This window comes from Cydia strobilella, chromosome 1 (genome assembly GCF_947568885.1).
Source record: "Cydia strobilella chromosome 1, ilCydStro3.1, whole genome shotgun sequence".
Classification (NCBI taxonomy): Eukaryota; Metazoa; Arthropoda; class Insecta; order Lepidoptera; family Tortricidae; genus Cydia; species Cydia strobilella.
In genome coordinates, this window is record NC_086041.1 from 28373462 (window position 1) to 28399890 (window position 26429).

The 26429-nt window shown below is 36.9% G+C and overlaps 1 protein-coding gene across 1 annotated transcript in view; it reads left to right on the top strand.

Moving 5' to 3' along the window:
• The first annotated feature begins 748 nt into the window (after positions 1 to 748).
• LOC134743987 (acyl-CoA Delta-9 desaturase-like) overlaps positions 749 to 26429 on the top strand; it is a 48788-nt gene continuing 23107 nt past the window's right edge. The window contains exon 1 of the mRNA XM_063677622.1: positions 749 to 907. The gene's annotated coding sequence lies outside the window, so the exon portion shown is untranslated. The remainder of the gene's footprint in view (positions 908 to 26429) is intronic.

Genomic DNA, 26429 nt, shown 5'->3' on the forward strand with positions numbered 1-26429 from the left:
TTCCATTCTACCCACTCCACTTTCGGGCGAATGGGCGAGTGCTAACCTGCTAACTGACATTCCATTTATTATATAATCTCATGACGTCACAGCTATGTTAATCATGAAATATTGCGTATATTTAATTCTGTAGGTACTCAATTCAGACGAAATCAAACTTAAGCACATAGGCATTTAATACATTTTTGACGTAATGAGAAGGCACACAAATGTTGATAAAGTTGACATGAAAATGATATTAATACATTCTCGGCCTTCAGGCATCAATATATGAGTGCGAATATTATACATTGCGTTTAATATCAAATCAATGTCGTTTTAATGATCTGAACTGAAATCGTCTTGGTCGAATTATGTCCGGCGAAAAATCCAAGGCCGCGGCGCTATTTCTAGACAGCTCTACAATTTACATGTTTTGTTTCAGTGAATTTGTAAAGATAATTAGCCTACTGTTAGTGCTAGCTGTGGTATAAATATAAATACTAATACAAGTCGTCCTATAAATGTTATAGGAACGACTCGTATATAAAGATTAATTTTGTTACCGAGTGAAAACGTATTTTTTTCAATGCATAGATTTTAAACCTAATTGCCTTTCGAAGAAGATCACATCGATCATCGATTTAACCGCATATCCGAAGACGTATCCGTGATTTAGAGTCGCGTGCCGTACGTTGAACAGCTATGTTTATCGCATAGTGATGTTTGTGCGGCTCCGACCCCATCCCATCAGTTCGACGCGACGCTGCACGGCCCGACAGCCGACAGTCCACCATAGTGCGTCGCGCGCGCTGGTTCGACCACCACACTGCACTGCCGAAGCCCCACCGCGCAACCTGTGCAAACAAATACACCAAAGTGAATGTCACACCACTCGTCTAGTGTATTCCACCTGTAAAAACAATTCGTAAGTAAACCATGAGGATATCATAACTCGTTGTTTATAATATGTTGTGCTGTAGGTCAGGGTGACATTCGGCGTTTCTAAATTTTGTTTATGCCGGCTCCGAGGCTAGGTAAACAACGATGGTGTCATAGGTACTTACGTCAGAATACGAAGATACTTCCTATTTTATTAATATTATATGTTGCAAACACCTAGTAAATTAGGTGTTTATTTGATTTATTGACTAAGTTATTTTCGAAGCTTTCCCTGAAAATAAAATTTGTTACGTGTAAAATTATAAGAGCTCCTAAGCATGTTTTATTTTAGTAGGTAGGCAACCTACGTAACCGTTTATAAGGTTATACCTAATTTTTTTGCTAAAACCTATATTATATTATCTTTAGCACCTCAACTTACTATTTACCTGTTTTAGTGTGAAACCACCACTAATGCTTTTCTAATGGATTCTATCATATGGGTCAGTAAAAGTTTAGACAGTAGTCGAACCAGCATATATTGTTGCGACAAGATTTTTTCTAGCACACTTGACTATATTTGGACCATCTAAAAAACTTTAGGTACTAAATATGCATGCTCCGATTGCAACAATTTTCGCTGTAATTATTTATATCAGTCATTGGATTTTAATATGATTGTGTAAAATATTCAAGATGTATAGGTAAATAATGAACACGTTTTCTGTACAAAGTCCATAGCCATGTGTTGTCATTTAAAATACAGCTTTAACTGACTTCAATTAGACCAGATTGAGATCCGTTTTGAAATAAATTGGTCGCAGTGTCGTCTTTTGCGTCACCAGACAATATGGGGCAATATTCGGCATTTACTAGGTGACATCACCATGATAACGTTGGTCTTATTTTTGCTTTTCATCAGTCTAACAGTTCTTAAAGAAGTAGTTTAAGATGAGGAGTTAGAACGATTAGTTACTGAAACATTTGTAAAGAATGTAAAATGTACGAGTTTACTGTTTGTTTACATTATTCAGGCCAGCTTCTAAATATTATCAGTAAATACCTACCCTACAAAATGAGTATAGTACAAGTCCTCGTTTCAAGTAACATCATAAAGTCAAACGGAGCGGTCGGCCCTAAAACGTCATAGCGTAAATAGAACTCCGTAAACATTAGACGATGGCGTGCCACTGATTAACTCAATTACTTTTATGACATTTATGTGGAAATTCCATTTGGAATTTATGATTTTCTTTCAAGGGTACCGAAAGGCAACGATTTTTCACGATGGGCGTGTAAAGTGCACAAGTAAATGTCAAGTGTATCAAGAAAGTCATGGTTAGATTGGATAGCTCTAAGATTGGATGTTGAACATGAATTACTTGAATGATAGAGCACTGTCATGAAACATAAATGAATATTCATAAAATAGTGAAATTATTTTTCCTCTTTCCAAATATGTTTACACACAAGCTTACTAGTTAGTAATGCTATAAAAAAATGCTTGCGTTAAAAATCACGTAGGTATGCTTAAAAATTACCCTTGCGTTCCCACTGTACACAATTTATGTCGTCCACACAAAATACCGGCGCTTTATCACAAATAGGGATTCATCGTTATATCTAGTCGTGGACGAAAATGTGTAGCTTTGAGTGCTATGTATATACTCGTATTATTATTTATATTCCTCCACACTCGACTCTGGGAACAAATCAAATTATTTTATTAAATATTTTGATTTGTGTTTATAAGTAGTCACACTACTATATATAAATTATAAACTGTAATAGACGTCATATATTAAAGAAAAAGTGACGAAGCCTTCCAGAGGTGAAGGCCGGATTCGAACCGGTGTCTTTAGCTATCGCGGCTAACGCCATGAACCCCCAGGCCACCTCGCCACGGCGGTGCCCGTCCGAATTTCTCGAGTATATACCATCTTAGTAAGACTAGGCGTCATTGACCAACTACCATGGCCTATATTCCTCCATTTTAATTTTAATCATTAGCGAAGTTAGTGGTTTAAATCATTTGCGCATTATCGAATCACACCAAACACCCAGTATGTTTTGGGCCCAGGAACAACTCGCTACGCAGTAGTACAATTTATTGAGTAGGTACAAACCAGCTTCAGAGCGGGCTAAACTGGTATCCTGAATTAGATGTAGTTAACTATCACCTCATAAAAAAAATCGGCCGGGCCTGAGTCACGACTCCGGTGAGATATTGTGCTCCGTACCATCGTACGCATCTTTATGATGGGTTAAATTTTAGGTATTTGACTGGCTAGAAGTAGCCGCCCGCAAATCAAAACCTGCGAAGGCGAAAATGCTTATTTGGTTAAAAATAAACATTCAAAACACAATAAAATCGTTAACTAAAACAGAGGTTGCTTGTCGCTAAGCAGTAGTCAGTAGCCAGTATGACTACTTCCATAGCAGGACCCATGACCCATTATTAACCCCATCACCACCCCATGGCCTATTGGTTTATTAGAAAACATAATCCCCCTAATAAGGGCGCCACTGGACCTTCTTAATAAACTTAGCGAGAAATTCGTGTCGTTGAGGAGTTCGCTCGACGCATTTTTGACTTCACTCGAAAGTCCGCACTATCAGCAGTATGTAGAATCGACTTGCGGGTGCTTGTCGCTAAGCAGTAGTCAGTAACCAGTATGACTACTTCCATAGCAGGACCCATGACCCATTATCGACCCCATCACCACCCCATGGCCTATCCTATGATCACCCCATGACCACCCAATGGCCAATCCCATGACTACCCCATGGTGAATCCCATAACCACTCCATCGCCAATCCCATGACCACCCCATAGTCAACCCATGACTACCCCGTGGGCAATCCCATGACTACCCCATGGCAAATCCCATCACCATCCCATCGCCAACCATGACCACCTCATGGTCAACCCATGGCTATCCCATGGACAATCCCATGAACACCCCATGGTTGATCCTATGCGAACCCCATGACCACCTCATGATCAACCCATGGCTACCCCATGGACAATCCCATGAACGCCCCATGGCTGATCCCATGACCGAATCATGACCACCCCCATGAGTTTCTACACTACCACTGAGAAGGTAAGTAAGGGGCTATGGCTCTTTTCAATACTATTCAAACTACAAGGCATTCAAATTCTACTAATAGAATTGAATAAGTACGAGTGGTCTAAACAACTCCATTCTCAATTTCTATCGCCCGATTTCAAAAATAGCATTTCATCGTTTTCAACACCAACAGAATTTCGAGTGACGAAATCGAGCGCACGAAATTCATTAATCGGCCCCCAGGTCTTCATCAGCAGTTTAACAAAAAAAAATGGCATATTTTGAATGAATTTGGTGATGAATAACAGAAACAAATATACAAAAACGCTATATGTGTGCCGGGTATGCGTATGCATTTAAACAAAAAAAAAGTTTTCAAATCGATTCAGAAATGACAAAAAAAAACATAGAACCGATCTGAGGACCTCCACCTTTTGAAGTATTGATGTTTGTTAAAAATAAATAGACCCGCCAAATTACCTCGTTCTTATAAAGTTAATAAAGCGGTAATATAACCTCGTGAAATGCACACACACGAACATCAGTTTATATAATTCTGCAAGATAAGTAGTTTAGCGCGATCTGTACAAGTATAATGTTTTTCCTAGGTTCAGTCGCGAACAATTTAAGGTAAAGACGGGATAAATTTGACTTTAAAGTTAATTTTATTAGCCCTATTGCGACATATGCATGTGTCAATTATAATATAGGTACGACAATAAAGTTAATTTTAAATGACGCAACTACGATACGCTGTGTTTAAGGATAATAGGTAGTGTTAATGAGGAGGATGGACTTAAGGAGGACTGTCAGGGAGTCCCCACTGAATAATACCTATTATCCTTATACATCTTGGAGGCCCAAGGCAAAGTCAGGCAGCTGCAATCGTTGCTCGTGGATTTTTCGTTTTTATATTACCCTAATAATTAATGTAACTAGGTACCGATTTTCTATAACAAAACGGTAGCGACCCCTTAAACTTATAAAAATTAACGCTCTACAACAACAACTTAAGTAATCTTTTCGGGCCATTGATTAACCGATCGATAACGCATTGCCGCATTAAATATGCCAATTATATTTTACTAGCTGTTGCCCGCGACTTTGTACGCGTGGATTTGTATGTTGGTGGTTATATGTATATTTAACATGAGCATAGAACATTTTGCAGCAAAAGATATCAGTAGGGACGGTTAATCATTTGTTAATAATTAGACAACGCATGAAATTTGTCTTTCACAAAGTACGAAGTACCTCTCTTCTTCCTACCCTTATCCCACGTTATGTGGGGTCGGCACAACATGTTTTTCTCTTCCATTCTCCTCTATCTTTCGTCACCTCAGCACTCACTCCTTTCTTTCTCATATCCTCTTTTACACAATCCATCCATCGCTTTTTGGGTCTACCATACGCTCTCCGTCCATCAACATTCATCCCTAACATTCTTTTGCCTATATGGCATTCATCCCTCCTCATCACATGCCCATACCACGCTAACCTACTACTTCTTATCTTCTCCGTTACTGGTGCTACTTTCAAACTTCCCCTAATATACTCATTCTTAATCCGATCCTTCCTCGTCACTCCACACATCCATCTCAACATTCTCATTTCCGCTGCGTGCACTCTTCTTTCATCCGTCACTTTCGTCGCCCAGCATTCTGATCCATACATTACAACAGGTCTCACGATCGTCCTGTAAATTTTCCCCTTAAGTTTAAGAGGCATTCGTGGATCGCAAGTTGTTCCAGAGACCTGTCGCCATTTCATCCATCCCGCATTTATTCTATTTTTCACGTCACGGTCGATGCGTCCGTCGGTCTGGATCAATGACCCAAGGTACCGGAAGTCGGAGCAGACTGGTAGGGATACACCATCTAAGGCAATATGGGAAAAACTGGTTAGACCACCGAAATCGCAGAACATGTGCTCCGTTTTGGTTCTGCTTATTTTCAGTCCCACACTTTCCAGCTTTTCTTGCCATTTTACCAGCCTGCTCTGGACCTCAAGTGCATTATCTCCGACAAGAACAATGTCATCGGCAAACAGCATACACCAGGGTGCCTCCTCCTGTATGTTCGATGTCAGAGCATCCATAACCAGGAGGAACAAATACGGACTTAAAGCCGATCCCTGGTGTAAACCTACCGCCACATTGAACTTGTCGGTTACTCCAGCTTCAGACCTGACGTGAGTACTGGCTCTATCATACATCGCCTGAACAAGCCGCACATACTTCTCTGGTATTCCTTTCTCTCTCATAGACCACCACAGAACCTTACGGGGGACTCTATCGTATGCCTTTTTCAGGTCCACGAACACCATGTGCAAGTTCTTTTGCGCAAGTCTGTATTTTTCGCACAGTTGGCGAAGTGCAAATATGGCGTCCGTAGCTCCCCGTCCCGGCATAAACCCAGATTGGTTCTGTGTTACCTCACTTTCTTCTCTCATTCGTCTCGCTACCACTTTTTCCCATATCTTCATACTATGTGACATGAGCTTTATTCCTTTATTGCTTTATTGAGAAGTTTCAAGCCCCTAACTGAAAAAAATGGTTCTCGATATAATCCCTCTCAACACTAAGATTTTCAGGTCCACTATTTAAAAAAAGTGTTCGCTCCCGATGCAAACTTTATTAATACAAACTTTTCAAACACGGTGCAATCAGTTTTCGTCTATTTTTTCATGTTCCTAGCTAAAACGAAAACTTGTACTACATATAAACTTACATCCCCTTTTTAACACTCTTAGGGGTAGAATTATTAAGAACGTTGAAATAACTTTTTTTATACGTTGAAATAACTTATTTAAAAAAAGTGTTCGCTCCCGATGCAAACTTTATTAATACAAACTTTTCAAACACGGTGCAATCAGTTTTCGTCTATTTTTTCATGTTCCTAGCTAAAACGAAAACTTGTACTACATATAAACTTACATCCCCTTTTTAACACCCTTAGGGGTAGAATTATTAAGAACGTTGAAATAACTTTTTTTGTAATATTATACAATGCCTTTCTAAGAAGTTTCAATAAGCATTTGTAATGGATTCAAACTTTCAACCCCCTTTTAACTCTTTTAGGGGATGAATATTTAAAAACGCTTAAATTACTTTTCTTGTATTCTAATAATATGCCTTTATACAAAGACTGAAGTCCCGCACTCAAAGAAATGTTTGATCTCCGTACAAACTTTCAGCCCCCTTTTTTATCACCTTGGGGGATGAATTTTCAAAAACGCTAAAATCAGTATTCTACTCTTTTAATGATATACCTTTTTACGAAGTTTCTAATCCCTGCTTAAAATAAAATTTTAACCCTATACAAACTTTCAAACCCTTTTCAACCCCTTTAAGAGGTGAATTTTTAAAATCGCTGAAATAACTTTTCTTCTATGCTAATAATATGCCTTTATACAAAGATTCCAGTCCCGCACTCAATAAACTGTTTGATCTCCATACAAACTTTCAACCCCCTTTTCACCACCTTAGGGGATGAATTTTCAAAAACGCTGAAATTAGTTTTTTTGTATTTTAATAATATATCTTTTAACGAAGTTTCAAATTGCTAGCTTAAAATAAAACTTGAGCCCCATACAAACTTTGGACCCTCATTACATCCCCTTAGGGGATGAATTTTGAAAAATCCCTTCTTAACGTGGATACTAACGTTATAAAAACTACCTATTGTGAAAAATTCAGCTCTCTAGGTCCAACAGTTTGGGCTGGGCGTTGATTTAAGTGAGTCAGTCAGTCAGGACTTTTACGTTTATATAATAATATAGATTTTAATATGAAATTAAGGATGAATACAATAGGTATTAAAAAAAACTGCATGTAAAATGTATAAAGAGCGCAAATTAGCAGACCTTGACGACTTCACGACTCCAGTACCTACCGCCGTATTGTTTTAAAATGATGTCACGAGCACAAGCGGGCGGCGGACCGCCAACTGTGTGCACTCTAAGTACTTATATTTTGCTTAAATTTGGGTAGGAACTATTTTAGATTCTTTGTAAACAAAGTATCTGTTCCTGATATTACAAACTGTACAACCCAAAAAGATGTTTGAAGATATAATTTGCACTGATCTTTCGAACCAAATACCTATACGTCGTCAGCTATACCTGATTACCTACTAGTTTAATGACTGTCAATTAAAACTTTTTCTCAACAACGATAAACTGGCACCTTTTATCTGGTATTTTCTTAAATAGTGACACATAATACAAAAGTTGGTTATAAATGTTTTTATCCCCTATATTTATATCCCCTTTAATTTAAAAAATCTCAGGAAGCTGGTATGAGTGGCATAGTCATTTTTATTATGGTTAAAAGTATCACAAAAAGTGCTATAGAAAAATGTGATTAAGTATTACTCAACTATTTTCCAGTCGGACTTGTGACGGTTGGTCGAATATCGCAAGATTTCTCTTGATACTGTTTTCCACTATGACCCTCAATGACAGTAATCTATTGAGGCCACTTTAAACTCGCGTTTTGTACACATAATTAATGTCATGAACGGGTCTAACACGATTAAATCCGTCTGTGACCACAGCTAGTGCAATCTAGCTGAAACGTAAAATAACGAAATTTAATCGCCTTAGACCCGTTAATGACATTAATTATGTATATTCCGTCGGTTGTCAAGTATTTAGCGGTCCGTAGCCTAAGAGCCTGGGCCTAAGAGCGCCAACGAAACCGTTTTTCGTACCGTACACGTGAACACATACAGGGACAGCGCAAGCTTTGTACAAAGAGTGTGATATTATGGAACTTTAGGGGCGTGATGCCGACTCGTGGTTTGCCGTTTTTTTAATCGACTTCAAGATTTCAAAGGTTATTTTTTTTGCTACTCCATAACTCCGTCATTTCTGGACTGATTTTGAAAATTCTTTTGTGATTGTAAGTATATATAGGTAGTATATACTTACAATCTGTATGTATATATACTATATACATACAGATCTGTATGTATATATACTATATACATACAGATTGGTCCCGTTTTTGTCAAAAAGCACTTCTGATAATGGGATCCCTGAGGAATCGAGGGAACTCCTCAAATGTTAAATACACATAGTGATTTTAGTATTTTCATCAAGGAATCAAGCACTTACATTTAAAAGTGATATTTGATGAAGTGGAACTGCTGATGATGATCAGAACGGAACTCTTCAATGACGCATAGTTCACGTTTGGCGATTTGTCCTCTTCGTTATGTTTGTTAAGCAAGTTAGGTTTTCAAGAAACATTTTTGTCAAGCTCGAGTTCTGATGATGGGATCCATGAGGAATCGAGGGAACTCCTCAAATGTGAAAGGCATACATATAGTGATTTTTGTATTTTTATCAACAAATCCAGCATTTCCATTTAAAAAATTGACATTTGATGAAGTGGAACTGCTGATGATGGTCAGAATGGAACTCTTTATTGACGCATAGTTTACGTTTGGCGATTTGTCCTCTTCTTTATGTTTGTTAAGCAACTTAAGTTTTTAAGAAATATTTTTTCAAGCTCGAGTTCTGATGATGAGACCCACGAGGAACCGAGGGAACTCCTCAAATGTAAAAGGCATACATATAGTGATTTTTGTATTTTCAACAACAAATCCAACATTTACATTTAAAAAAGTGACATTTGATGAATTGGAACTGCTGATGATGATCAGAATGGAACTCTTCAATGACACATAGTTCACGTTTGGCGATTTGTTCTCTTCCTTTTGGACCCAGACCCAAACGTGGACCCGGACTCGGACCCGGACCCGGGTCTGGACATGGACCCCAACTCGGACCCGGACCCGGACCGAACTCTGACCCAAACTTGGACCCGGACAGCCGGACACGGACCCGGACTCGGATCCGGACCCAGACCCGGACCCGGAAATGCTACTAGAAAAGTGGGTTAGGTGGGTGGGTGGGTTTTGAACTGCGATTCTCACAGAACAGAACTGCTATCAGAAAAGTAGGTTAGGTTAGGTTAGAGCTGTGACCCTTACAGAAACGAAATGCTATCAGAAAAGTAGGTTAGGTTAGGTTAGGTTAGAACTGCGAGCCTTACAAAAACAAAATGCTACTAGAAAAGTGGGTGGTTTTACCTCCTTTTCTACATAATTAGGCAAAAGATGCTGTCTTTTTCATTTCATTGTCTGGAATCTAAGAGTGCACCATCAACAATAAGTGAACTTTCAGCGGCATCCCCCATTGAAGTCGGTTTTTTTTTTCTTAAAAAATATTCGTTATTAAGGTGGGTAGGTAGGTAGCTGACTCGGTTGCCGGTGCTATGTAACGCCAGTAATGCCCCACTTTCTGATTATTCTGATTGACTAATGTTGTCGTCAAGCTCACTATACTTATTAACCTATCGAATGAGCTGATGCCTTTACTGAATGAGCTGATGCCTTTACTGATACTGGAAAAACGATATGTAAACATACTGCATACCTATACGAGGCCTGGACGTTAGTGAGATGACGATAATTCATTGCTGGTGTCCTACTTTGTTACCTACGTATAACATGAGTTAAACCTGATTATCCATCTGGTTACTTGGGCTTCATAGTCGCCTCCAACCTCCCCTTATAGCGACCCCTTTCCGCACACTAAGTTTACCTTAAGTTCATATGATGAGTGGTTACACTTTCTCGTAACTACAATGTGTTCTATAATTCTAAATTACTAATATCTTGGGACGAAACCCTTCGTATAATTATGATTGAACTTCACTTACATTAGCCATGAACAATTCCCTCGGATCACTGTTGACACTCTGAATACTGATATCACAATGAATGTTAGTCACAATCTACAATAGACACCTCATTATTCTAATAACACCATTAGAAACTCCTTGAATAGATCCTAAAGCAAATATCACTCTTGCCGTAGCTTTGTTCGCACACAACCTCCTTTTCTTACTGTCGTTCGCGCGTATACCCTCTTGTTTTACCCTTAAAAATCACAACAACCTAGAAGCGGTTATTTCACTTAAACGTGACTACGAGCGCCATCTACTCCATGACGTTGGCAGCTATTAGCCGATTCGCGATATTCGCGACACTCGCGCCCCGCAGGAAAAAGCTACTCTTTTAATTGAAGTTAGATGCCAATAGGCAAACATGTAAATAAATCAACAATTAGATGATAATTGAAACACCAATAAGATTGAGTTGATGATAAGAACACTAATGTGAATTATAATGTATTTTAGCCGTTCAATCTCGAACTGCCTCTCTCGGCTTTTGCGCTGTGAATTGGTATGGCCTGAGATTTCGTATAATTTCTGATGACGTTGTAGAAATGCGCTGAGGCACGCCGTTTCTGAGACTGATCTGATTGTTCATCTGTATTTTTGCTGAGCTGATAAAGAATCCCTGAGACTGGTCTGAGCATTCATCAATGTTTGTGCTGAGCTGATTAATAACAGGATACTGGGACTGGTCTGAGCATTCATCAATGTTTTGTGCTGAGCTGATTAATAATATGATCCTGGGACTGGTTTGAGCATTCATTAATAGTGTTAAACTGATTGAAAGCAAAATTCTGAGATTGGTGTGAGCGTTTATTGATGTCTGAGTTGAGCTGAGTAGGATCACGGCTGCGGTTTGTCATCTCTGATCCGTTACTGGTCTACCTATGACCAATGGTATTACTCACACTCTAGAGCGTTCTGTTCCAGATTGCTTCGAGCAGTCCTTAGTTACAATCTAGTTCACGAGAAAGATACAGCGTCATGCGACCTAATATGTCAGAGAGTGGCCACGCAATTTGATATCAATCATCGGTGTTGTTAGACTGTGAGAACTCCGTTCGCGATATATTTTATCTATGACTACCATCTGTGATGTAATATGCTGCTTTGCTCTTATGATATCGTTAACATCTTATTTCACTACTTCAAGTGTCACAACTTTTACTACAGCAGACGTAAACATAATGACCAGCATAATTTGCGTGTATAATTAAACAACTGCAACTTTATTAAACACCGCGTCAACCGCGTGATCGAACTGAACCCACGTTTTTATAAGCACTGATAGTTATTACACAGACAAATGCGACCGTCTTATCCGACCGGGAAGTGTATGTAACCTAAGTTCCCACTTCTCTTTACTGAATACTACTGGCAGTAATCTACTATGTCAAGTATTTTAATCTATTCGCTTATCTATTATACCTAAGTAATTGACATATCCATCTCTGGGTGTACCTACTTAATATCCGGTAGCCCTCCCAATCCAAGGAAGAAACACGCTATTCTCATATGATCACAAATCAGAATGTAAAATAGAACCTATCTACAACTCACAAGAGCCACATTCTTTTTTTTTTTTTTTATTAAGCTAAGCTAAGGATTATCAACCGACTTGCCAAATCAGGCTGTTATTTCGGACTGTCAAATCCAAAACAAGTGATGTGATGTCAGTTCATTCTGATTTATTGTGGCCAAAATAACTGCGGTTTTCATTTCTCTAATCATTTTCTGGTGCTTTTATTTTTCGCCTGGTGTGAGATAATCTGGTTTAAATAAGTTGGTACAGTCAAATCGTCAGCCTCTATTAGGTCTAAAAGCCATCAATGCATTTAACCTAAGCTACACTCAAATAATTTAAACTAAGTACCTACATTATTTTTAATTAATTACAAAACCTGTAAACAACTCTTTTTTACTGCGTTACATCCCCGTGTACATAATCAGTCATGCTAAGGACCGTAGAAACAGCATAGCAATAGTAATACATATACTGTACATCCGAGGTGCCTATTAATTACGACTTTACATGCCTATTCCTTAATTGATGTAATCGATCAGATCTTAAATTAAGTGTAATAATCGCCAACTTCCCGTACTACGGTATTTTAACTGCTGTGTCTATCAAACTGATCCACTTTGTTTCCTTTATTCACGAATTTTCACATCACAACTCGGTAGCAAATACTCAACGTGTGGCAATTTTGGCGCAGCGTCTGTATACTCTTTATGGACATGTGCTTTATTGACTTCGCAAAGGCTTTTGATTTCCTTAACTGGAGTAAAATGTTCAGGGTTATGAGCGAAATGAGGAGACCACCTCACGTTATCTTTTTATAGTTGATCAACTGTTCACTAACATCGGTGTGTACATAATGAGTAGGAAGGCTGTGAGGGTGGTGTCTATGTCTGAGTTGGTGGTCAGCTAACCAATAACCTCCGTTTTGCAGATGACATGACTATATTAGGTTAAGTGTCTGTGGAAAATAACTTGCGGTTCTGCTTCAAAAATTAAGCATGTCAGTAATTAGTCCATACTCAGGATTCAGACCAGATCCATACCCTAGGATCAATAGAAATAAGACGAAGTTGATGAATGTCGATCCAGAATTTTATTTTATTCTTGAGGCTTGAGGATAATTGAGGTTGGTTTACTTGGGATTTTAAATAAGCGACGATGGTGCCTGCGACCAAAGCATGGCCAGAAGAGCTCAGATGGCCAAAGCTGTAGATGGCTGGGATGGGCAGTCGTATCTCGAATACCAGCAGTATTCAAATTAGTCATAAGTAGTTATATAATTGTAATACAATTGTATTGTGATATGCCCATTATGTTAACTTTTTCAATTAAGTATTTCTATTTGACATTTTATATTAATTTAGATTTATTGTGTGTAACTTTATTGATATTAAATTTGCACGCTTGCATGCAAGCTAAATACATGAACTGTAAAACAAATGTATTGTAACATCCCCAAACTGTATCAGTGCATATAAATAATTTCTGATTTCTGCAGTGAAACGACTCGACAGAGAACATAAAACAAGGATAAGACTAATGCGGACGCCTTATTCTCTCGTACTTTCTGTAAGTACATGTCCGAAACCTAGACCATTACAAACTGAAACCCATCATAGGAAAGATGCATTTGAGATGTGGTGCTGGCGATGAATGCTTGAACGCACTAAGTGCAATTGCACCAACTTTCGATGAACTCAACGTCAAACCGAGGTTATCCACTGTTTGTACCCATCGCGTACTTAGTTTCTGCGGCTATCGAGGCAAAACAGGACCATGTAGTCTGCAGAAGCTCATAATCACTGGCCACATGGCAAGGAAGCGTAGGGATGGACGTATGGCCACACGTTGGGCGAACAGATAATATTAAAGACAAAGTCACATTACAGGCTAGCATACCTACACCGAGCCCAAGAAAGAGCGGCTTAAAGAGCACTGGTGAAGAACCACACAGTACAGGTGTCCAACTGTTCACAGTGACACATACGGCAACGAATAATACTGATAAATCAGTCTTGTGATCATTGCTGCTGTAGTAGTCGTACATAAAACAATTACCACGTCCTGAACAATACGATATTTTAGGGCAATATTATAATATTAAAATTAATGAAGAAGGATATCGCACTTCCTTATAATATGAGTAATATGACATCTGATTTTAATTGTGATCCTGATTTATGTGTAGCTCCAGCCTGCATTTTATATATCAATCTGATTAAATCTGATAAACAAGCGAACAGTTGATGTCACGTTCATACGCCAATACTTATTTGGCCCATGATTAAAATATTATCTTCCTTTTACTATAACATAAAAAGTTTAATACTTAATTGAAGTTACCTATAGCCCTTCTTCACAGGTTTAAATCGAAACATTATATGTTAAAAATAATGTTCACTTGCATCACAATGTCTGTTGTGAAAGACGACAGACAACCCTACGTGCCAAAAGTATGCTTTTGACTGGTTTTCAATAACAGGCATTATAACTAATATTACAATCACCTAATGTTGGTACATACTGTATTAGCCATACTATTGTATTGACATCTAAGCAGAACTCTGTGTTGAGATAGATAAAATGCTAATTTCTAGCTAAGTGTTGAAAATATACTGTTACCGTTTCGTCTAGCTCTAGTATTATTGCAGTTTACTACACAACACCTATCGTGACCCATTTTTATCGTAAATATGATTTTTAAGCAAAAAACGTGAACAAATTAACTGAAAAGTATGGGAATTGACACTGCTTGCAAACTTGTCATTTTTGGCCACATCAAGCGCTGCGATCGTTTCGGCTTCCCCCACCATTCGCTTTACATGCATCGAATACCTAGTGTTCCTTTTCGTAAGACATAGGTAAATACTCTGAAACATTACTCTTGTATCTTTGTCATTAGGCCATTATTTAATTTCAGAACTACTTGCACGGACTGAGACAATAATTACTATCATTGTTAAAAATACGTTATCATATTAATTAGTTTGCAATGTGGTAGGTACCATCATAATACTTTTATAGGTTTAATGGTCTGAGACTTTTGCATAGTAAAATAATTAATAATAATGTATAATATTTACTTAGTTAGATTAATTTCACTAAAGGTCCTTTTTAATGTTTCCAAACATAATATTATACAACATAGGTACTATCTGAACCTGTGCTGCAGCTGAGAGCCTGAGCAGCTTTAACATTTCGGATAGGTGGAAAGCGGAATGGTCTGCTTCGGCAAAGTCATATATCTGACCCGACTAAAAAACCATAAGGGTTTGAGCTTCCACGGAAAATCTGACGCCGCCTGAACAGGCTGAGAATCAGCCTGAGCCTTGAGCCTGCTGAGGACCTGAACACCCTGACACCTGACTTGGTTGCTTGGCTTGGCACCCTCAAGGCTACACTGTGATTGGCCTCAATGTATAACATGCCATACGATTAAATAAATACTATCTGAATTCCTTCTGTTATCCCGTTTATTAAAATAACCGAATACTTGAGAATTTCCTCTCTAATTCAGAAACTTTTCCACCATGGTCTTGCTACCGTCTCTTTAATTATTATGAATACCTATATAGGTTCGTATACTCCTATGTACATCTACGACAAGTATACTCGATTGGGTAGGCGACATTAATTCATTTATGTATTACTCGCAATTCATTTAACAAATATCTACCACCTTAAATTAGATTAAAGTATGTATTGTGTACTTAGAAGTATCTAAATCATTTAGCAGATAATATAGAAATCACTAGCCCATTCAATCAGTATGCCTTCCATTTGAAACCTTCTCAATAATTATTTAGTTTAGCATTTTTAACCCTTTACGTTTGGGTCATCGCATGTACATAGGTACATACAACAACAACAACAACATGTAACAATTGTTATCAATAAATATTTTCATTTCCATTTTACACAATTCAGAAGTTTAGTTAATCTTTATCTAATCGCTAATCTATGGACTTTCCATACTAAGAATCAAGAATCAATGGTTCAATAATAATGGGAAGTCATTATACCTTAGGGTAAAGTGTATTGCTTCGCTGCAAACATATTAGCGGTCGCTTATTTATACCACAGATTTGCCTTTGTCATTTACTGTTTTATCCAAGTTGATATTACTGATTCTCTTATAACAATCTCTAGATTGGAATGTTAATTGGGAATAAATCGAGATACTGTGCTGTGCTACATCAAGAGAAAACCTTTTGGAACCTTAATGTAACGCTGATTAAACGCAATCCATAAAGTGAATATTATTTAAAAATAATTAGTGCGTCATGCTTCAACCATTTATTCTTTCAGAGCAGAAATATCATGCATGCCAATTGAGTACCTATGTTACTACTGTTAAATCCATTTTTGGCAGTTTGCTGGTGCCATTAGTCGGAATGGCTGCGCGATTCTGATTGAGTCCCAGTGATGGTTCTGGTCCTTTGAGTTTGGGTAGCCATGTGCATTGTACATATGACATCAAATTGTAATCTGATTTCAATTGGCTTCTGCATTTTTACTCAGGCACATTACAGGTTACTACAACTAAATGATACCAACTTCTAAGAAACCAACTCGTTAGGTACAATTACAACTGTAACAACAAACAACATCGAGGCATGAAATTCCATATTAACATCTCTTATGATATGAGTTGTTCTAGTCCTTCAAACGAGGTGAAAGGGTAAAATTCGAATTTCGAATTAAACTAAATGGTTCTGAGTTTAGCTCAGTGAAAATATGGATGCGCAAAAGATACAATTATAATAGCCCGGTTTGTTTGTCTGGAAGATATCGCTCTTTAACGATAAGACCGCCTGTTGTGTACCATAGTTTAATGAAGTTTATTTGTACTGTATTGTTTTAAACATAAATATTTGTACATAAAACAAATTTTGTTTCTTTCTAAAAGAATATGTAGGTACGGATCATATAAGTATAAGGAACGATATATTGTTGAATCTAGTTCCTATACCTAACACATTAAACATGATACGTTCGTCTCATATAAAGACGCGCAATATATTTATTTTGTTTTTGAATTCACCACACTTGCGCGCACGACTAGTTAAATCAGGGCTGAGCTGATAATTTGGATGAAGCGGGTATTATGCAAGCAATGCATGTTATAGAAAAGCATGCAATCCGGTAAGAATGAACTTGGCACAGAACATCATGATTAGGCGATCTAATTCACAAAATATTGTATATCACCAATTTAACTAGATCCCGAAGTAATAGAAAATATACCAGATCTGAGGTCAGACCTAAACTGGTTTGCCAGCTAAGCAACAACAGTTGCCAAGTCATAATATCAACTACCCGCATGATAAATAAACTTTAAATTGGATACTATTAACTATTTGGCTACACAGAACAATGAATGTGAGATAGTGATTCTTATTATTTTAATATGAAGATCTTAATTCCTGCAACGTCACAAATAAAGTTGCAAGGTCATAGAAGTCATAATTGTCACTAGGAACCCTATTTCTAAACAGATGTAATTAGTAAGGTTAAATTGTTGATCAACTGCATAATTTGAATCTTGTAGCTCAGGTGATAAAGTCGCTGTTTGAAAGGATTCATGCTGGTTCACAAATCGACCAGCAAATTTTAATTCAAAAGTCGTAAATGATAAACATTTAGTGCAGGATTTTGTCAAAGAAATCTAAACAAGCAAAGAAACTTGTCAATTACATAATCAATCATAAATATGAAAATTAAACCATGTTCGTGTGAACATGACCATAATAAACACCTAAATTTCTTCCTTTTCAACTTAAATTTGTTAGGTAATATGAGCAGGTATGGTAACGCGCGGTGCCAATCATATGAGAAAAATTAGATTATTCACAACTTTGGGAAAAATCAAGTTGCTTTTATCAAATATTGCCATTGGAGGGCTTCTTCACTTTTTCTTTGATATTTCCGTTTATATTGAATTATTGCTGATTAAGTGTAAAGTTTCTACTGCTTTAATAGTAACTGGTTTCAACATAATGAAATGTGAGATTTGAGCTGTTCCATGGCTCGTGTTGAAGGTGAAATATTACCAAGTTATTGCTTAAAAACTGATGATGTACACCTGTCTTACAGGATTCATGGTAAACATACCAAACCTGATGCCACGCCCATAACAGGGTCGTTCACCATGTCTAATTACGAATGCTTCCTGATACCTTTTAGTAGGTATGTAGATGATCTTTTCTGATGTGACAATCTTTGCCACTCTCATTCTTATAACATAGAAATGTTGAATCTGCATAATAATGTCGCACATGACCACGAGCGTAACAAGTGGTTGAATAAGTGGAATCCTGAGCGCTGCTAGGGTTTCAAGGCACGTGAGTTAAGAACAAACTGCTGCCCTGGTGAAACAAACATTTTTATCAAATCAACCAGTAACAAATACTGACTGTAAAACGTTAAAAATATAAATTAATGCTTTTAAAAGTTTATAACTTCAAAACCATAACTTGAAATTCTATCCTACTGCTTACCACGAGGAATCAACTTCAAATTTGCACTCTATAGAACTGATTGATTAATATTGTTTTCAAAGATTAAAGATAGCATTTTAGTATTTTGTATTTCAAATAGAATTTTTGAAACTACGTGAAACCGGAATAAGTGGGACCTGGGCGGTCCTGTCGATTTTTTCGTCAAAATTACCTCTATAACTGAGACAGTGAGTGGTTTTAACCTCTTTTACTGAGACTTATGTAGGACGAAAATAAATTTCCGTTTCGTTCTCAGTCTACTCGCAAATTTCGGACTTTGGCTTATTGTGCATAATGAGATGAGTACATATTTGTAATATGCCGAAACGAAGCCTTAAGCCTTCATCAATACGTGAAATACAACAGTCAATATCCGATTTTGAGTGGCTAGCCACGCGATGAAATAAGTATATATTTGATATAATTTATTGCATTGAAAACATCTTAGTGCTGATGGTTCCCAAAGACAAACTAAAATGACAGATTTCTTTGAGTGATTCGCTTCTGTGTACAACAAACGGAAACTTGATTATTTTTGTTGATTTGTTACCTTTTTGTGATTACCTATATCTAAAGATTACATCTGTTTGTTTAATATTTACAAAAAACGGTTGTTTCATTTAATTATCTCACCTCCAGGTATTACTGAACCAACCTGTATTTTTGAGACCATCTTTAAATGAGACACATTTTTTTTCTTCAACCTGGATATCTGAGAAAACTGTGTAAGTGGAATACCTGTTAAAGTGAGACTAATTCGCAGATCCCTTGAAATCTCAGTTTTCCAGGTTTCACTGTATTTTGCATTTAAATAATATACCAAGAAAGTGTTTGTATTTTGTTAGGTACTTACTTTTTAAAAACTATATTTTTTTTATACCTACTGACATTTGCAATCTCTTGTATACCAAAGATCAAAGAGCAAGAATGTTTAATAAAATGTAGGTACTTAATTGCCTATGTGTTCCGGTTAACTACTAACATTATCGCCTGCTTAACGCCTTTTTGCAAGAAAAGGATTACATAAATATTATGGGCTTCATGCCTGAAATAAAACATTAAATTGAACTGAACAAGCCAAAAAATTTAGCACTTCAGCATTCTACAGTCAGCTGCAGAGAAAAACTACCCCCTGCATAGAAATTTGTATGCAAAGGTGCTAAGCTAATAGTATTGTTGACTGTGCATGCGTAAGAAAATTGACTTTTCATCTGTTAGAGAGAAACATACGTTACATTTGATGATGATAACAGTGAGTGCATAAAAAATCCCAGCATCTCCACCATGTCGTCAAGCTCACTATACTTATTAACCTATCGAATGAGCTGATGCCTTTACTGAATGAGCTGATGCCTTTACTGATACTGGAAAAACGATATGTAAACATACTGCATACCTATACGAGGCCTGGACGTTAGTGAGATGACGATAATTCATTGCTGGTGTCCTACTTTGTTACCTACGTATAACATGAGTTAAACCTGATTATCCATCTGGTTACTTGGGCTTCATAGTCGCCTCCAACCTCCCCTTATAGCGACCCCTTTCCGCACACTAAGTTTACCTTAAGTTCATATGATGAGTGGTTACACTTTCTCGTAACTACAATGTGTTCTATAATTCTAAATTACTAATATCTTGGGACGAAACCCTTCGTATAATTATGATTGAACTTCACTTACATTAGCCATGAACAATTCCCTCGGATCACTGTTGACACTCTGAATACTGATATCACAATGAATGTTAGTCACAATCTACAATAGACACCTCATTATTCTAATAACACCATTAGAAACTCCTTGAATAGATCCTAAAGCAAATATCACTCTTGCCGTAGCTTTGTTCGCACACAACCTCCTTTTCTTACTGTCGTTCGCGCGTATACCCTCTTGTTTTACCCTTAAAAATCACAACAACCTAGAAGCGGTTATTTCACTTAAACGTGACTACGAGCGCCATCTACTCCATGACGTTGGCAGCTATTAGCCGATTCGCGATATTCGCGACAAATGTGGTTGGATTACCTACTAGTTAACTTTAACTAGTAGTATATCGTTCAATAGGTCTCATGCTGTTTTGATAGGGTGATTGGCTCCTCCATAGTGATTGGCCACTCCTAACAATAAGACTTCTACGGCCTTGTTTTTTTTGCCTTGTATGGAGTGGCCAATTACTATGGAGGGGACAAAAACTATAGCAATCACCCTATTAATTAAAAAATATTTATTTATATATACTTTACAGTATGTAATAATATATAATTACTATAGATACCTATAGCTATAGATTTTAATTACTTTTTAGGTTAGCTAGCAAAATATCCCTTATATGAATAAGTTCTAATAACTTATCTTTGTTTCGTACAATAAAGTGTTTATAACTTAGGTACTTACTTTTATAGCGCGTTAAATAAATTAAACAGGATAAATTCACATTAACTATTACAGAGCTACCTAACTAATAACGTGATTGGTTTTTTTACTCCATTAGTAATAAGTACTGTATACCTAACAATTTTATGGTAAATTACATTGGTTAAGTACCTACTCTCTAAACAAAAACAACTGCCTTATAACATTTATGAGAGCATTTGAATCTTTCAAAGATCTTTAAAATTACTTTGTAGTAACCATAATGGTCGGGGAGCCCAAGAGGGGATTTATGGACTCACTCGAGCGCGTCAGATTAAGATATGGGGATACCTTGCATCCTGTTGAGTAGTGAGTACCTCCACCAAGTATGCGTCCTTGACACCGAGCAGGGAGCCAAATTCTTCCCTCCCCTCGCCAAGAGAGGGAAAAGGAGCGGCGAACCCACACACCGTGCGTAAGTGCATTCCCACTCCGTCAAAAAAAAAAAAGAGTCAAGTCGAGTACATTTAAAAAAATCTGTAGACGTTATCCTGTTCGCTAAAAAAGAAAATATTATATAACATTTTTTTCTTCCTATCATCTAATCTTTCGATTCCAATCCTACGACGCTCGAGTTACTACACATTTAGCATCGTCGCCTCTCCTGCTATAATGCATACAGCGACAACCCGAAGTTTAAAAGTGGGGTAGCACGTGGATATTATATAATAAGGAAATTGGGAAGCATGAAATTAAAAAGTTCTTGTGAATACAACACGATAATATATCGACAATGGTGTACGTACATCTTATTGTATCTTATTTAGTTTCTATTAATCAGACGCTTTTTGTTCTCAATAATCTCGCTAGTTACATTATAAACTGACGGTACGAAGATTACAAACTAACTTAACCTACGTTAGATTGTAAACTAACGAGTGCAGAATATTACAATGTCACATGTATACAACACAATTATATTATGAAATTTCAAGAAGTAGGTAACAAACAAATAGATATTGTTTTCTCTTTTAAATCACAATAGGTAGTTTAAGAAAGATTGATTGCCTAAATACCAAATTAATCATTGACTCACTACTTAGCAGATGTTGGCTGTTGTTTTACGAGCCAGGATGGCGCAAAGATAATGAATAGTAAAATGTTTAAATAAACAAATAAATAAATATTATAGGACATTCTTACACAGATTGACAAGTCCCACGGTAAGCGCAAGGAGGCTTGTGTTATGGATACTCAGACAACGATATATATAATATATAAATACTTAAATACATAGAAAACACCCATGACTCAGGAACAAATACACAATTATAAATCCAGAAACTCGAAATGGCTGATGATGTCATGTATTACGTAATTTCTTTCTCTTATAATTTTGCTTCAGAGGTGTTAAGTATATAAATATGTACGCGTGAATTTTGTGTGTTTTACGTATAAACAGCACAAGACTTCATTTCATTTCATTTGACTAAAATGTCATACATAGTTTTCTGAAATCGATTTCATTTTAGAGATAATGTTAATTCTTGTAAAAATTTGTTTCTGTGATAACTCAGTTAAAAACGCCTTTTTGGCTTGGTATAGACATACCTAACTGACATTAAAGTTTTAAAGGAAACCCGCAAAATTAATTTGTAAACTAAATAAACTTTACTTATTCGTTGTAATATTTTTTACGTGCCGTGACCATGAGCAGAAAACACAGACCCACACATTTTTTTGCCGAATTTGAGCAAAAGTCATATATTTAATTTAACATTTGCTCTTTATGACCTCAGGAATGCGTGGTTAAAAGCTGTTAGATTACTCGAGTCCACGGTGTATAAATTTCATTTAGGAAAGTTTTTAATCAAATTGATGGACAATTTGTGAAATTGATTGACCCATATCAAACGGCCATCCCAAAAAGTTCCGCTTAATGCCGCCTTGTAACGTTTATTATTATTAGATTCCCTTTATTTTTCAGGGGGCCTAGCAAAGATGACAATCGTTTGCAGGAAACGAAAGAAAACACTATCATTTCCATGCATTATTTACGTTTATCTTAGCATCTTGGCTAGGCGGCTGCTATAGTTAAGATATAAGTATCTAAATGCTTTTGTCTCCAACTATCCACTACGATTTTGGATGTACTAAATATACTGCGATAATGATCATCACATTTAAAGTATAGTAAAAAAAAAACACAGATTTAATATATACGCTAGATGACGCAAATACCACGATTTGTATTGAAACAAAGCGTGTCGACTTTTTCATACAAAATTTACGCATAATATAATTTTAAAATTACTTATCTATGATAGGAAATATGTTCTTGCCTTTGGGTGCTCGCAATTTTTGGGCTGTTGCAGTAAATTATCATGCAACGAAGCATTTTTTAAGTTTTCACGGACGTCCGGCTGCAACAACTGACGCGCGTGATGGACTGTAAAGAGCGACGGTCAACCTCGACGCTTGGTCGGGGTTCGGACACGCGAAGTAGATGCATTTGCGTCTTCTATGGTATATTTATTTCTGTGAAAAAAACTTATTTTTTGCTAACAGCTAAAGCGGTCAATTCGAACTTAAAAAAACCATCATAATCTGTTATTATCAAACCACGATTAGAATGAGACTGAGCACATACATCGCTTTTCAATAATAATGTGTGCAGATCAATGAAAACAGTTATTTCCAAAAGTACAGGAATTGTAGATTGTTAACCAAGGCTGGAAAGTGAACCATATTACCCGAGATATTTCTCACTTCGTCCAAGCGCGAATAATTGGAGGGTGATATTATGGTTACCGTTACCCGAGATACGTATACTCTACTTTTCATTTCGACTGTGAGGAAAGACAACACAAGAAATGTAGGTTTATTATAGGTATATTTTCTTTTGACGGTTAAGAGAATTAGGAATGGAATTGGAGCCATTTACATTTTGATCGGATAAAAATTCTAAAACCATAGACAATCCGATCTTAAATTGGGATGTGTCTGAAACGGCCGTAATGTATACGCCTTAAAAGAAGTGAAAATTGCATTTCCCACCCTAGGGTGTGTGTCGGTAGTTAAGAATTGTGCACCCACCCTAGATTATGAATAAACAGTCTTGAAGCCCAACTCGAGTATCATTAACGCATGCCCTGACAGGGTGGTAAATGTAATTTTCCACCCGGCTATCAGCCTATGAAAGATGAACCTTCCGAATAGGAAGGAGATGAAAAATAATTAAAACATAATATTGTTCAGAAATACCTACCCCGGAAAATCAATCGCCCATAATAATTTATATTTTATAAACACATTATACCTGCCTAATTGAAAGGCACAACGACTCGACTCGACTTGATAACGCGAAAAATGTGTGTAATCTAAATCGATTATACGTAAATGTCTGCAGTATATGCACTTAAAGAGATATCATTGTATATTGTATGACTAATTAATATTGTACTTATATTTATCAAATGTCATGGATAAATACAAGCACTCTTATGCTAACTACTTTTTCGTATACAAAATATGTATTTACAAATAAATTAACTAAAGAAAGGACGTAGATTAACCCGCGTGTTTCTATATCTATCGCACGCCAATAATTATACTGCGGTCCCGCTCGCACAGTGGCATTGACCGCCGGCATCATGGGACAGCAATTATAATAATCAAGAAATCTAAAAAATTGGAACACCCATTTAGCTATGGGGTTTTTTTACTAGCCTGCCCACTCCTACTCCCACTGCTGGCTGTGGTTAATGTACATAGACATAGTATAGTAGTTAAAGACATGAATCGGAGCGACCAGAGGTAAGAGAAAGACATATTCATGTATTGACAGGTTAATGTATGGCAGCACAATGCTTTCACTCTTATAAATTTCGGTATTTCGCCATTGCCTCCTACCTATGCTGCCATAACCCGACCATGAAAAAAACCCGGTCGGTGATAAGGACAAAGCATGGCACTATTTTCTCTTTCATCTTATAGGAATCGCAATAAGACTATCTTTCTCTATCACAGAGTGTCAGGCCCTTGTTAATGTACAATGTAGAGTAGTTACGTAATGAATAGTAAGAGTTCCTATTTACGGACCTGTATAATAAATACCTTCGCTGCCGCAATTAGTTGAAGACTCATAATTAAGCATACTTTACATTGGGTCTTTTGACCCCATCTCTCCGTGAACGTGTACACTATATTTAATATGTTAGCAAGTACCTACATAATGTCTTAACTATATATTAACGACTACGACTCTGATAAGAATTAATACAATAGCGTTACCTTGAGAGCCAGATTGCGTATAAATATTGACTTCTCCAGCAAAATTGTACGTGACCGAAGTAAAATGATTTTAGCTTGAGATAAATATAAATGTTACAGGGTGATTTTGTTATGACTGGCCATAAGCTGAAGGTATGTAAGTCATACTGAGCAATTTTTCTATTGGCCCAAACCCGAAATTATAAAAATAAAACAGCTGTTCCTTAGAAAACCTCCACATAATATTGTGATTCCCCGAAATGCACGATACTCGTACTTACGCCATTCTTTTAATTTTGTGTATTCGGGGTACGGCAGTAAAAAAATGTTCAGTATGACCTACGTCCAGTATTCATCCCTCAGACTATGACCAGATATAACAAAATCAGTCTGTATGTTTATATACTTATTTGATATATGACCCTGGGACCAAGGTGAAAAAGAAAAACTAACTGTGCATCAGCGGTATTGTATTGGTATATGTTATAAACCCAATTTGAATTAAATGATATCTATATAATAACAGTTAGTTTTTTTTTCGAAATGTTTACTGTTTGTTTTATTTAACATGATATCTTTTAGATAGCGCTGAATGCTCGATTGTTGATAAGTATGTTATGTTTACGCGATAACATTCCTATACTCATAAGTTTGTCTGACTCACTTTTTTTTTTTTTTTTTGGACCTGGACTTGGGCTCTATTGCTCTAGGGCAATTAGAGCGGTAGGACTGTGTGGGGGGATGGTAGCCTGGGGAAAATCCAGGACCCTTCCGCATCACACGTTCTCTGACTCACCGTTTGATCACGTTGTACGGTACCTTCCTAGCAATGGGATATTTTATTTACGGCTACGGAGTATCGTAGGTCTGTGCAATACTAATTTTTATTTTCTTCACATTCCTCCGACTTGTCTGACGAACGAAATAAGTTCCAATGGAAAGTAAATAACTTGTAGAACATGAATCAATTAGGTTGCCTATCTTTTTCCGGTCACTATTATGTGCTATCCGTGTTTAAACAGGTGAGTTTATATCTATAATTGCACTCATGTCTGACGCTTGAACTATATATCAAAATTATGGTAATTTTATTGCGAA